General features: G+C 38.9%; 1 long non-coding RNA gene across 1 annotated transcript in view; it reads right to left on the bottom strand.

The window, feature by feature from the left end:
* The window catches only part of LOC116537884, an 18471-nt gene extending 6189 nt beyond the window's left edge, over positions 1-12282 (bottom strand). Inside the window, exons 1-2 of the long non-coding RNA XR_004263396.1 lie at positions 12269-12282; positions 3193-3201 (exon numbers count right to left, since the gene is read on the bottom strand). This is a non-coding gene — a long non-coding RNA (uncharacterized LOC116537884). The remainder of the gene's footprint in view (positions 1-3192; positions 3202-12268) is intronic.
* Positions 12283-13428: the final 1146 nt, after the last annotated feature.

The following is a 13428-nucleotide window of genomic DNA, read 5'->3' as shown; positions in this document are numbered from 1 at the left end:
CTGGGTAACAAAAGCGAAACTCCGTCTCAAAAAAAAAAAAAAAAGAAGAGAAGAAGAAGAGGACATTCTGCAGACACCAAATTAAAAATATTATTTGTTTCTCCCAGCCTTGGTCTCACCTAATACACAGGCACACTCTTAGCTTATTCCCACCACCCATCTCATAGTCGTCATTATTTTGCCATGTATGTGAAACCCAAGGAGTGCCTAGAGTCATTTCCCGGCTTTATGCCTCAAGCCTATAGTTCTTGCTGGTCCATAGATGACTAAGAAAATGTCTGTTTCTGTGTGCTCCGATGCAGTCTGCTGGGGGCACATAGCTGCCAGTCTGCCCTGCCATGGCCACAAGCACTAACACTCTCCACAGGTGTCTAGGGCAGTCAGCATGTGCCTGCTCCTTCCTGACACGTGCATGGCTGTGTTTTCAGTATACGTAACTGAAGGAAATGTGGCAATAGCTTCCAAGACCAAGCAAATAATTTTATTTATTCATTTAACAAATGATACCCGCAACTCACCAGGCACTTGGGATACAGCGGTGGAAAACCAGAGGTGTCTGTTGCCATAGAGCTTACGTTCCAGCGGGGAGTAAATAAATAAATATTTAATATTTAATATTTAATATGTCAGGTGACATCAGTGTGAAGTAATCAACACAGTGCAAGAGCTAGAGATACAGGGAGACTGTGTTTGGATGAGATTGTCAGGGAAGAAGGCATTGGAGCAAAGACTTGGATAAAGAGAGACAAAGCCCTGCTGATACAGGCAGGGAATATGTGCCGGGGACAGGGAGACCACGTGTGACGTCTCTGGAGGCTGCAGTCGGCTTGAGTTGTTTAAAGAAGTTCAGAGGGAGCAAGATGGCCGAGGCAAGGTATGCAAGGAGCACATGGGAGATGAGCTATATCATGTTGGGTGCTATAGGCCAAGGTAAGAACTTTAGATTTTACTTGGAGTGAGATAGGAAGTCCCTAGGAACCAAGGCTAGAGCAGAGAAGCAACATGATTGGACTTGAGTTTTAGGAGAATCTTTCTGGCTGTTGGTCTGGAAAAGAGACTATTAGGAACTAAGGGTCTAAGCAAGGAGACCTGACTCATTATATTCACATCACCCCTGGCCTTTGATATTGGGGGTGGTCTATGAAATTATTACTCTATTTGCACGTGGCCATTTATGTTTACTGAATGCTTTGTGCCAGGCATCATGTTACACACCAGGGCCATGAAGGAGATCAAGGTACACTTCCTGCTGTCTAAAGATTTACAATGTAATGGAAGACACAGATAAAATAATAATGACAACACTCAGTACAGGTGCTGTAATAGAGTGCTGTACCAAGTATTATCAGAGGAATAATACTTTCTAGTATTTTATTCTAATAATTTGTATTATTACTACTCTGAGTAAAGGAGAAATAAGAAACTAGAACTGTGCACTCTGACTTGCCAACCAGGTACAGAAACAAAGTGAAGATTTCAGCAGCTTCCCAAGTGCACAAAGCATGCAGCCATGCAGACTGTCTCTGAATAGATCTGTCCATATTTGAAAGTTAACACCTATTAAAACGCAACATAGGCATGATGGAAAAAGTACTCGAAAATAAGAGAAAGAAAGCACCATGCTAAAGGCCTTGAAGTAGAGCAGATCTCTACTGCTCCTTCCCTGCAGGAGCCAGAGAAAGATTTCAGAAAGTGATTTGTGTACTAACGTGTCCTGGAAGACCACTATGAAAGAGGAACCCCACTGAAAATACAAGCTGAGATGAACAGACCACGGAGACGTGTCTTAAATTATATCCTACCAGCTTGAAAGAGCAAATGCTTCTTCTCAAAACTTCATTGACCTCCAGTCACTGTGGATCAGTGCGGGGCCCCACAGAGACTGGAAAGGATGAAGCACAACTTAAGGTGGGGAACGCAGCAGTGCTCATTAGCAGATATGATTATGCACGAAAATTGGAAAATAAAGGGGTGGAAAGAGGCAGATCAGGCAGCCACTGTAAAATTTACAATTGGCTTGGAAAAATGTATAGAGAACAAAATTGAATACAAGGCCAAAGTATTTAAAATGATGAGGACCAATGCCTTATATTGATGACAGTGCATTTTGTCAGGAAGTTGACAAAATTAAGGACTAAACAACGTAGCACTGAAACTTATAAAATACAAACATCTAAAAAATACAAAGAGAAACTGGCAAAACCAGATCCAAGGAGGAGGAAAACAACTCACTCCCAGAAAATGAAAAATCAGATAGAAAAAAAAACAACATAAAGAATTTGAATATCACAAATATCCAGCTTGATTTGTTACATACATATATAGGGTTGTATACACCATGGATCATTTACAATAATTAGCCAAGTGTTAGGTTACCAAAAAATTCTAAATGACGTTTTCAAATCAGTAGCCGAAGTTCTGATTACAATACCATGAAACCAGACAGTAAATAACAAAGGCTGGCCCAAAAGAAACTTTCCACTTAGAAATGTCAAATTACTCTAAATAACTTGTGGATGAAGAAAATCTCAAAACTAACATTAAAACTATTCAGAAATGAGTGAGAATAAAAGTACTGTATATTGAAACAGAATTTGGATGAAGCACTAGTCAAGGAAAATTTGACTACAGAGGCATGGATTAGAAACTGAGAAAGATGGATAATAACTAAGAAAAAGAGTCAATTCAGTAGAGTAGAAATAGAGTAGTCTAAACCCAAAGCAAGGCATGTTAGCCTAAGGTAAAGAGAGTGAGCTCAGGAACCAGACAATCTAGGATAGAAACCTGACTCCACTACTTTCCATCTTGGTCCTCAGTAAAACTATTTGACCTCTCAGTTCCTCAATTTTCTCATCAGCAAACTGGGGATTCTCATTATCTTGTTAAATGAATTAAATGAGATCGTACTGGTAAGGTTCTTAGGAGAGTGCCTGGCACACAGCAAGCATCACATAAATATAAGCTTATTTTAAAAAGAAGCAAATAATATAATTCAATTAGTCAAGGACTCATTTTCTAGTGGCAGAGGTAGGACAAAGTCAATTTCAATTTTCTGTAAATAAATGCCTTTTACCACAATCTTAGATCCTCTAAGCACGCCCAGGTAGAGAGTATGTTGATGTTGAAGCAATCTAGATGGCTTCAGCAGTGAAATCTACCAAACATTTAGAGAGAAATTAATACCAAATTAACTTTTTGTTTCTAGAGTAAATTCAATTCTAGAATAAACCTACTAAACATAGGCAAAATTTATACACAGAAAGTTTAAAACACTAAAAGAATTTTTTTAATGATGTAGAAGAAATAGAGGGGTATACTATGTTCATAGATTGGAGGAGGCAATACTGTGGATACTAATTCTTTACAAACTGTTTTTTTTTTTTTTTTTTGAGATGGAGTCTCATTCTGTCACCAGGTTGGAATGCAGTGGTGCCATCTTGGCTCACGGCAACCTCCACCTCCCAGGTTCAAGTGATTCTCCTGCCTCAGCCTCTTGAGTAGCTGGTACTACAGGGGCATGCCACTATGCCCAGCTAATTTGTATTTTTAGTAGGGACAGGGTTTCACCATATTGGCCAGGATGGTCTCAATCTCTTGACCTCGTGACCTGCCTGTCTCAGCCTCCCAAAGTGCTGGGATTACAGGCATGAGCCACCACACCCAGTCAAGAGGTAATTTTTTAATCTTCATCCTCCTCCCACTCTCCATCCTCAAGCAGGCCCTGGTGTCGTTCTCTTCTTTGTGTCTATATGTACTTGATGTTTCGCTCCCACTTATAAGTGAGAACATACAGTATTTGGTTTTCTTTTCCTGTGTTGGTTCACTTAGGATGATGGCCGCCAGCTCCATTCATGTTCCTGCAAACAACATGATCATCTGTTTATGGCTGCAAAGTATTCCATGGTGTATACGTACCACATTTTATTAATCCAGTCTACCATTGATGGGTACTTTGGTTGATTCCATATCTTTGCTATTGTGAATCATGCTGCAGTGAACCTACACGTACATGTGTCTTTATGGTAGAATGATTTATATTCCTTTGGGCATATACTCAATAATGGGATTGCTGGGTCGAATGGTAATTCCGTTTTAAGTTCTCTCAGAAATCGCCAAACAACAAGTAACTTTTCAAAAATAAAGAAAACATTTTCATTCCAAAACACATGTTTTAAAAAGTGCTTATGTTGATTATCTGAGCCTTAGAAAATGATAAGCAGAAAAATCACTCTTGCTAGATATTCACATACTTGTTTCTAAATAATATCAGTCTTTAATATAATGTCACTAGTTTTTCCTGAAGAATGTGTTTTATAATATGAATTTATTTCTTTTAAATGTTTTCATAAAATTTTCTTTATTTTTCTTTACAATTTTGGTAAATACATTTGAAATCATTGCCCCATTCCACTGGCTCTTCTATGTGGGTCATAATGTTTTTAACTCAGAAAATAAAGTCTGCAAGTATTGAGGTACTTATCAGCTGAAGGCAAATTTTACTACATAGAGAACATTCTCATTCTCACGTCTGGGTTCTGTACTGAAATATGTAAATATTTCAGCACACACTTCTTATAGGTACTGTCTACTTGCTTCCATTCAGAATGCCTTTTTTCAACAGCTCTTTTATAAGAAAAACCTCAGGCAAGTTACCACTACTTATAATTTTTAAAAATGTTTCACAAATTTAGATGCTACAAAATCTCAATTTAATTCCATTCTAGTAAAGAATGCAGTTTACCCAGTTAAAACTTTTTAACAGTTTACCCAGTTAAAACAAGAGTTCCAACAAAAGATTTTGAATTCAAGTAGAAAAATCCTAAAGTGCCATTGTAGAACTTTAAAATTATATCTTTTATAAGTTTTAAGGATTCTTCATTTAGCCTCTTCATTTTCTCCTTTCTTTATAGGCATAAAATTCAATGTGCTCCTGTTTGTAAGCTTCATTTAGTATTCTAATTAATTGTGACCAGTCCAAAAGATAGGTAACTACTAATTATAATTTTTAAAATAAAGGCCTTGAGAGGTTAAATAAGCTGCCCAAGGGTTACATATTTATTCATGATAACCCTGCCAGAATATTCCCTTTGCCTAGAAAGCCTTGGCCATCATGGTCTCATCTTCTGTTCTCTTCATCCTATAGCTCTGATTAAAGTTTCCTTCTCTAAAATGCCTTCCCTAAACTTCTGAAACATACTAAGTCTCCCTGCTTTACTTGTAATTTTCTTTCTAAACTATCTCCATGTAGTCTTATTACCAAGTAATCTCTAAGTCCCTAGAAGCCCTAAAAATGGCTATAATTTCACCAAGTTTACAGCAATTTACTGTGTTGAGAGGTTGGGAATAGATTGCCTTATATATATTTTTTAAATTTCCATAAACCGGCCGGGCGTGGTGGCTCACGCCTGTAATCCCAGCACTTTGGGAGGCCGAGGCGGGTGGATCACGAGGTCAAGAGATCGAGACCCTCCTGGTCAACATGGTGAAACCCTGTCTCTACTAAAAATGCAAAAAATCAGCTGGGCATGGTGGCGCGTGCCTGTAATCCCAGCTACTCGGGAGGTTGAGGCAGGAGAATTGCCTGAACCCAGGAGGCGGAGGTTGCGGTGAGCCGAGATCGCGCCATTGCACTCTAGCCTGGGTAACAAGAGCGAAACTCCGTCTCAAAAAAAAAAAAAAAAATTTCCATAAACCTTTTGTTAATTCAACAAGGCTTATAAAGATTTATTCTTGAGGACGCTGCCTCTATAATTGTGTTCTAAAAAAATCATTATGATGATATCATTAAACATCTGGAAAGACAAATAAAACATCTTTGGGGTATTCTGTTCAGAAAAGAATAAAACACTGCTGTCTGGCAACAATAACATGTCATTTCCTCAAGCTGAAATGTGGAATTTCATTTCTCCTGACCCAAATGAACTCTGCTAACAGTCCTAAGAGGAAGTTAGAGAGTCAAAGAACCCTTGCCTCAGAGCTACTGTGAACAGCATCATTACACTCTAATAGATGTGTTTTCTGTAGCGTATTCTAGAACCATTTGAGAACCATTCGATAGACAAAATGATAAAGATTAAGAGTTATTATAACTGCCAAAGTCATAGTTAGGCAAATACATCTTCAGTAAGGACAGCACATATATCAAAACAGCCTTAGAGTAATGTGAGAGCTTTTTCATAGAGGAAATTACTAAGAAAGAGAAGAAAAGAATTAGAGGTACAATAATTACAAACATTGCTATTTATCTGGCAAAAATACAGGCTGGGAGGAAGACAGAAGGACGTGAGGATGTGAAATTGCCGGCAGAGTCACAACGTTTCGTTGGCATGTTACACACATTTATTTTTGCCAAATATCTATTTCAACACCACACCCCCAGACAGAATTTTGGTCTTATGCAATAGAATGGTTTGGCATTTCTTCTGTACTAGAAAAATTAAATAGATGAAAAAATAAAAGATGAAATAATTTGTGTGACTGTACTTACTGGGAAGAAAAGAGAATAATGTGGATTAGGACCACATAGAAAGGTGACCAAATACTTAAAATCCTGAAGTGCTGTTGAGGTATGAGATTATTTTTATAAAATGCACTGTAAATTGCATTATTTCAGACTGTGTGGGGTTGAAATTGAAAGCCCATATTTCACTAACTTAACTAAGAAAGTTTTTGTGGACATCAAGAATAGAGGTGCTTATGAGACACCCAGAGCCTGCCGTAATCACCTCCAACATATTGTACCTGCGTCTCTCCTGTCTGGTTCTCACAGCGTGTTGACTTCATCTGACTTCGGGATGGTTTTTTCCATATGCTGAAAACACAACTTCTAATAGCTTCAAAATTGTGTATCTTATGAGCTCAATCACCAGGGAGACATTTCCCTAACACTCCTTTGGTACCTAGTGAGTGACCTACCATGAAATAGGCTCACTGACACGGTTTGGGTCCAAAGGCCCATGAATTGTGATCATGTGAAAAAGTGGAAGTGCCTGTAAGAAAAAGATAAATGGAGTGTGAGGAGTGATATTCATATAACCTCGGTCTGCACAGTTCCAAAAATGGGTATCTCCTATTCCAGTGCATGTGGAAAGGTTTCACAGTGTTTATAAAGTATAGTGAATAGAAGAATCTGTTGGCAACAAAATAACTTAAAAATATTAGCTAAACTTTCCTGCTAAAAGTAATTATACTGTGTATGTCAAAGTTCCCTATCAACTTCCTGTGTTGGAAGAGTGAAAATACAATTACTGTTATTCTTTGCATTTTTATATATTACTTTTTGTTTTTGTTTTGTTTTTGTTTCTGAGATGGAGTCTTGCTCTTGTCACCCAGGCTGGAGTGCAATGGCACGATCTGGGCTCACTGCAACTTCCACCTCCCAGGTTCAAGCAATTCTCCTGCCTCAGCCTCCGGAGTAGCTGGGATTACCAGCGCCTGCCAGCACTCAGCTAATTTTTGTATTTTTAGTAGAGATGGAGTTTTGCCATGTTGGCCAGGCTGGTCTCAAACTCCTGACCTTGTGATCCACCCACTTCAGCCTCCCAAAGTGCTGGGATTACAGGTGTGAGCCACCACACCCAGCCTAGTCTTCTACTCTTTACTAAGGGTTTTTTTTTTTTTTAACCTCAATTAAAGATATCAAACAAATTCAATTAGAAAATTATCTGTATTTGTTTAATTAAGTTATATTCTATAGGTAAGGAAATTGAGGGACAAATGAATGATGTAAATTTCCCAACAATGAGCAGCCAGTTACAGACAGGGCAAAGATTCAAACACAGTCCTCTTCGTTCTAAATCCTGAAAACTGATAAAGCACAGTGTAAGAGCACGATCCAGATCTTCAGAGATACACTTCTAACAAGGGTTGCTTGTTTTTGTTTTATTTTTTTACTTTCCACATATTAATTCACTACAATGATGAAAGTTAGTATCAATTTTTCTCTTCACTATTAACAAAATAATATCTTCCTTGTTTTAGTTTGATTTGCAGTTTCTCAGCGCAATTCCTTTCCCTTCTCTATTATGTTGCAATATATTACTCCAATCAGTCTTTGCATAAACACATCAAAAGCCAATTTGGCTGGTGTGGGGATTGTTAGGCAGATAGGAACAGAAACACCTGCTGCAGTCCTCTAATGGGCTCTAAATTAAGATTGTCAGAAACTTGCCTCAAGTGAAATCAGACAGAAGAAATGTTCCAAATCCAGCTGGGATGACTGTCAGCTGGTAACAGGTGTGTCTTAGTCCACATGGGCTGCTATGATGCCCTTAGCTCCTGCGTGGCTTATAAACAACAGAAATTTATTTCTCACAGTTCTGGAGGCTGAGCAGTGCGAGAGCAAGGCAGATTCAGTGTCTGGTGAAGTTCACTTTCTTGTACATAGATGTTGCCTTCTTACTGTGTCATCGCATGGTGAAAGGGGAGAGAAATCTCTCTTCATCTTTTTTTTTTTTTTTTTTTGAGACGAAGTTTCACTCTGGTTGCCCGGGCTAGAGTGCAATGGTGTGATCTTGGCTCACTGCAACCTCCACCTCTGGGTTCAAGTGATTCTCCTGCCTCAGCCTCCCGAGTAGCTGAGATTACAGGCATGTGCCACCACACCCGGCTAATTTTTTTGTGTATTTTAGTGGAAACGGGGTTTCACCATGTTGGTTTCACCAGGCTGGCCTCAAACTCCTGACCTTATGTGATCCACCTACCTTGGCCTCCCAAAGTGCTGGCATTACAGGCATGAGCCACCGTGCCAGCCTCTGTATTTCTGTCAGCTGTTCTCTCTGGAGGTACAGGCACAGGTGCTCGACTTCCTGACTCTTCATCAGGCTCAGCTCCTTTTTTTTTGAGACAGAGTTTGGCTCTTGTTACCCAGGCTGGAGTGCAACGGCGCGATCTCGGCTCACCGCAACCTCAACCTCCTGGGTTCAGGCAATTCTCCTGCCTCAGCCTCCTGAGTAGCTGGGATTACAGGCATGCACCACCATGCCCAGCTGATTTTTTGTATTTTTAGTAGAGATGGGGTTTCACCATGCTGACCAGGACGGTCTCGATCTCTTGACCTCGTGATCCACCTGCCTCGGCCTCCCAAAGTGCTGGGATTACAGGCTTGAGCCACCGTGCCCGGCCCGAAGGCTCAGCTCCTTATATGAGACATGGAGCATACCCAAAGTCTACATCAATATCCACAAGACCACAGTGTGTATCCGAAGTCTGTGTCAATATCTGTGAGACATAGAGCGAACCAGGAGTCTACCTCAATGTCCATGAGGCCAGGCATCCTCGAAGTCTGCGTCGATATTCACAAGACGTAGAGCGTACCGGAAGTCTTCATCTTTTATAAGGCTTTTATAAGGGCACTAATCCCATTCATGAGGGCTCCACTCCCATGACCTAATCACCTCTCATATGTCCTACCTCCTATGCCATCACCTTGGGGATTAAGATTTCAACATATGAATTTTGCAGGAAACACAAACATTCAGACCAGAGCAAATGATCAACCATATCTTACAACGGGAGGTGTTGGAAGTCTTGATGATGTACCACTGGTACTTTTAGAAATGTGCCGTGTCAGTATCATAGTGCCCCTTAAAAATGTCATTGACATCCTATAGCTTCATGGGCCTACGGAGAATGTGGTGAACAAGGTAGAAGTTTTATCAAGGAATAACTCAACTTTATTTCAGATCTAGAGTATTTAAAAGTCTTTAAGCAAAATAAATCAGTACTTTGTACATGCATATTCTAGTTTCATGATTTTAAAAATGAGAATTTCCAATTTAAAGGAGATAAGCAGATGACAAATTATTTAGCACTGCCTAAGAATTTTATTTCAAGAAGATTTTTTTTTTTTCTCTGAGACAGAGTTACACTCAGTCGCCCAGGCTGGAGTGCAGTGGCACGATCTCGGCTCACTGCAACCTCTGCCTCCCAGGTTCAAACAATTCTCTGCCTCAGTCTCCTGAGTAGCTGGGATTACAGGAGCCTGCCACCGCGCCCAGCTAATGTGTGTGTGTGTGTGTGTGTGTGTGTGTGTGTGTGTGTGTGTGTGTCTGTGTGTGTGTGTGTGTGTGTGTGTGTGTGTGTGTGTGTGTGTGTGTTTAGTAGAGACAGGGTTTCACCATTTTGGCCAGGTTGGTCCCAAGAAATTTTAACACACAAATGCACCTCTTCAGTGTATTATGTCCATAGATTTTAATCCAAGAAACACACAAAAATTCTTCTTAAACCTATTCAACTAGGTAACTACCCAACAATTTGAATTTAAGATTGTGAAACATAAAGGAACATCTCTTCTTTTAAAAATGTATTGATATTATTTTGAAGGATTTCTGAAATTCAAGAATGTGGCTTTACAGTTACTTAAAAGATCATAATCCTAAACCTTTTCAGGAAAGGCACTTTGTGTGTAGGGACAAAGATGGAAAGCAGACCAGTAGCCAGGCCAGTAGCGGCAATCAAGTGGCTCAGTTCATCTGGAAAGGGACAGGAAGGCAAACGTACAGTGAGAAATCCACATTCAGGTAAGAACATGGAGTCAAAATTCAAATCCAAGCAGTATCTCCTTCCCACTGGCATAATAGTTCTGCCTAATAATTTTATTTTTGTCTTCAGCACATACTGTTGACTCCACACATAGTATCTAATGTGTTTGTAATGCAATGAATCAAGTTATTATCTTGCTAAATATTAAGGACAATTAACCAAAACCCTTTCTTTAAATTTTAAGATTTTTTTCACTTTTGTTGGCGCTTTATGGAAAAAAGGGAAAGCAGTACTCATTTGTATTCCTCCCCTTCCTGAACAAACTGCCAAAATGCACAAAAAGCAGTCAAAAGTAGGGGAAAAAAGTTTATCTGTACTGAAAATAGGGTATGTCACAGTTCCACAGTGTAAAATCAGGAGAACATTTGCCAACTGCGGCACGCTTTGGGTGAGATGGAAAGAGGGAGCTTAAAACCAACAGATGCTCCCTTTACATGTGAGCACAAAAGTACAGAGAGGGGAAAGTTCTAGATAAAAGAAAGAATGAGGCTTCTTTTCTCTCGTCTAGCCATTTAGACTTTCTTTTATTTTGTTGGACAAACTTTATGACTATGACTTGTATGACATGAACTGACCCATTCTAAGTGAATAGCTTGGTGAGATATGGCAAAGTCATGCACCTATGTAAATACCAAGACATCAAGATATGGCCATTTTCATCACCCACAAAACTCCTGTGGACCAATTTGCATTATCCCTGGACTGCTTTCTGTGACATGAACTAGTTTTATCTTTTTTTTTTTTTTGAGACGAAGTTTTGCTCTTGACCCCCAGGCTGGAGTGCAATGGTGTGATCTCGAATCACTGCAACCTCTGCCTCCTGGGTTCAAGCGATTCTCCTGCCTCAGTCTCCCGAGTAGCTGGGATTACAGGCACGCATCACCATGCCTGGCTAATATTTGTATTTTTAGTAGAGATGGGGTTTCACCATGTTGGCCATGCTGGTCTCAAACTCCAGATCTCAAGTGATCCACCCACCTCAGCCTCGAAAAGTGTTAGGATTATAGGCATGAGCCCCCATGCCCGGCCAAGTTTTATCTTTTATAGAACCGCACATGGATGGTGTAAACTCCATTATGCTTGGCTTCCTTCACTCACTTTAATGTTTTTGAGATTCATGTATGGGTGTTGCATGTAACACCAGCTTGTTCCTTTTCCATGCTGAGTTGGATTTCATTGTATAGTTATACCACAGTCTCTTTATCCATTTACTATTTAAATGATGCTTCATGTTATTTCCAGATTTTGACTATTACGAATAAAGCTTCTATGAATTTTTATAGAATATTCATACAAGGCTTTGTGGGTCATACAGTTTTATTTTTCTTTATAAATACCTAGGAGTGAAATTGCTAAGTTATATGGGAAGTATACACATTCAACCATAGAAGAAACTTCCAGAATATTTGCCAGAGTGGCTATACCATTGCACATTCCCCAGTAATTTATGTGTTCCAGGTGTCCTACTTCCAATTCAACACTTGTTGTTGTCTGAATTTTAAATTCTAGACATTTTGATAGATGTACAGTGGCATTTTACACATTTCAGTGATGACTAATGACACTGAGCATTTTCATATGTCTTCTTTATGTAGTTTTTGTTCACGTATTTTGTCAATTTTTAGATTAGTTTACTTACCTTATCATAATTGGGTTGTAGAATGACTTTCTATATTTTGGATATGAGTCCTTTGTGTAATTATACATACTATTTCCCTGTTACTACTATAATAAATTACCACAAACTTAGTGGCAATGCAAATGTATTCTGTTACAGTTCTAGAAATTAGAAGTCCCAGACTGGGTCTCACTGGGCTAAAAAAAACGTTGGCAAAAAAGAGAAGTTTTTGGAGGTTTTTTTTTTTTTTGAGACTGTGCCTCACTCTATCACCCAGGCTGGAGTGCAATGGTGGGATCTCACTTCACTGCAACCTCTGCCTCCCAGGTTCAAGTGATCCTCATGCCTTAGCCTCCAGAGGAGCTGGGATTACAGGCACGAGCTACCGTACCCAGATAATTTGTGTGTTTTTAGTAGAGACGGGGTTTCATCGCATTTGCCAGGCTGGTCTTGAACTCAAGTGATCCACCCACCTCGGCCTCCCAAAGTGCTGGGGTTATAGGCGTGAGCCACTGCATCCAGCCAGAAAAGGGAAGTTTTTAATTTTGACAAAGACCAATGTATCATTTTTTTCTATTATAGTTTGTGCTTTAGGGTTACATATTTAAATCTTTGCCTCCAAGATTAAAGCTATATACATTTCCCTCTCAACCGTGTTTCTTCATTATCATTCATTTCAAAATATTTGATCATTACCTGTTTGACACCTTCTTTGACCCATGGATTATTTAGAATTCTGCTGTTTAATTTTCAAACATTTGGCGATGTTAAAAATTTTTTATTTTTAAATTTCTAATATAATTCTATTATAGTCAGAGAAAATATTTAATTTTAATATTTTTAAATTATCAAGTCTTGTTTGATAGTACAGCATAGATGGTCTGTATTTGGTGAAAATTTAAGGTGCACTTGTAAAGAGGGTATACTGTGCTTCTCTTGAATAGCTTGAGCCACGAAAGTCCAAAAGTCAATTTGATTAAGTTGATTGATAGTGTTGTTCCATTAATTTATATCTTATTAATTATCCGTGTCCTTATTCTATTAATTTCTGAGTAAGAAGTGTTTACTTCTCTCTTTAGGCATGTATGTTTTTCTCCATGTAACTTTAAGCTTTATTATAGCTGTATGCACATTTAATATACTTGCACATTCTTGCTGAATTGACCTCTGTGTCTTTTTCAAGTGTTCCTCTTTATGCATGACAATATTCCTTTTCCAAATTCTACTTTTTTCATATTAATATAGTCATCCTAAATTTCTTGTGATTT

The sequence above is a fragment of the Sapajus apella genome, unplaced genomic scaffold (assembly GCF_009761245.1).
Source record: "Sapajus apella isolate SASKATOON/1434 unplaced genomic scaffold, GSC_monkey_1.0 scaffold114, whole genome shotgun sequence".
NCBI lineage: Eukaryota > Metazoa > Chordata > Mammalia > Primates > Cebidae > Sapajus > Sapajus apella.
This window is presented reverse-complemented; position numbering and strand designations above follow the sequence as displayed.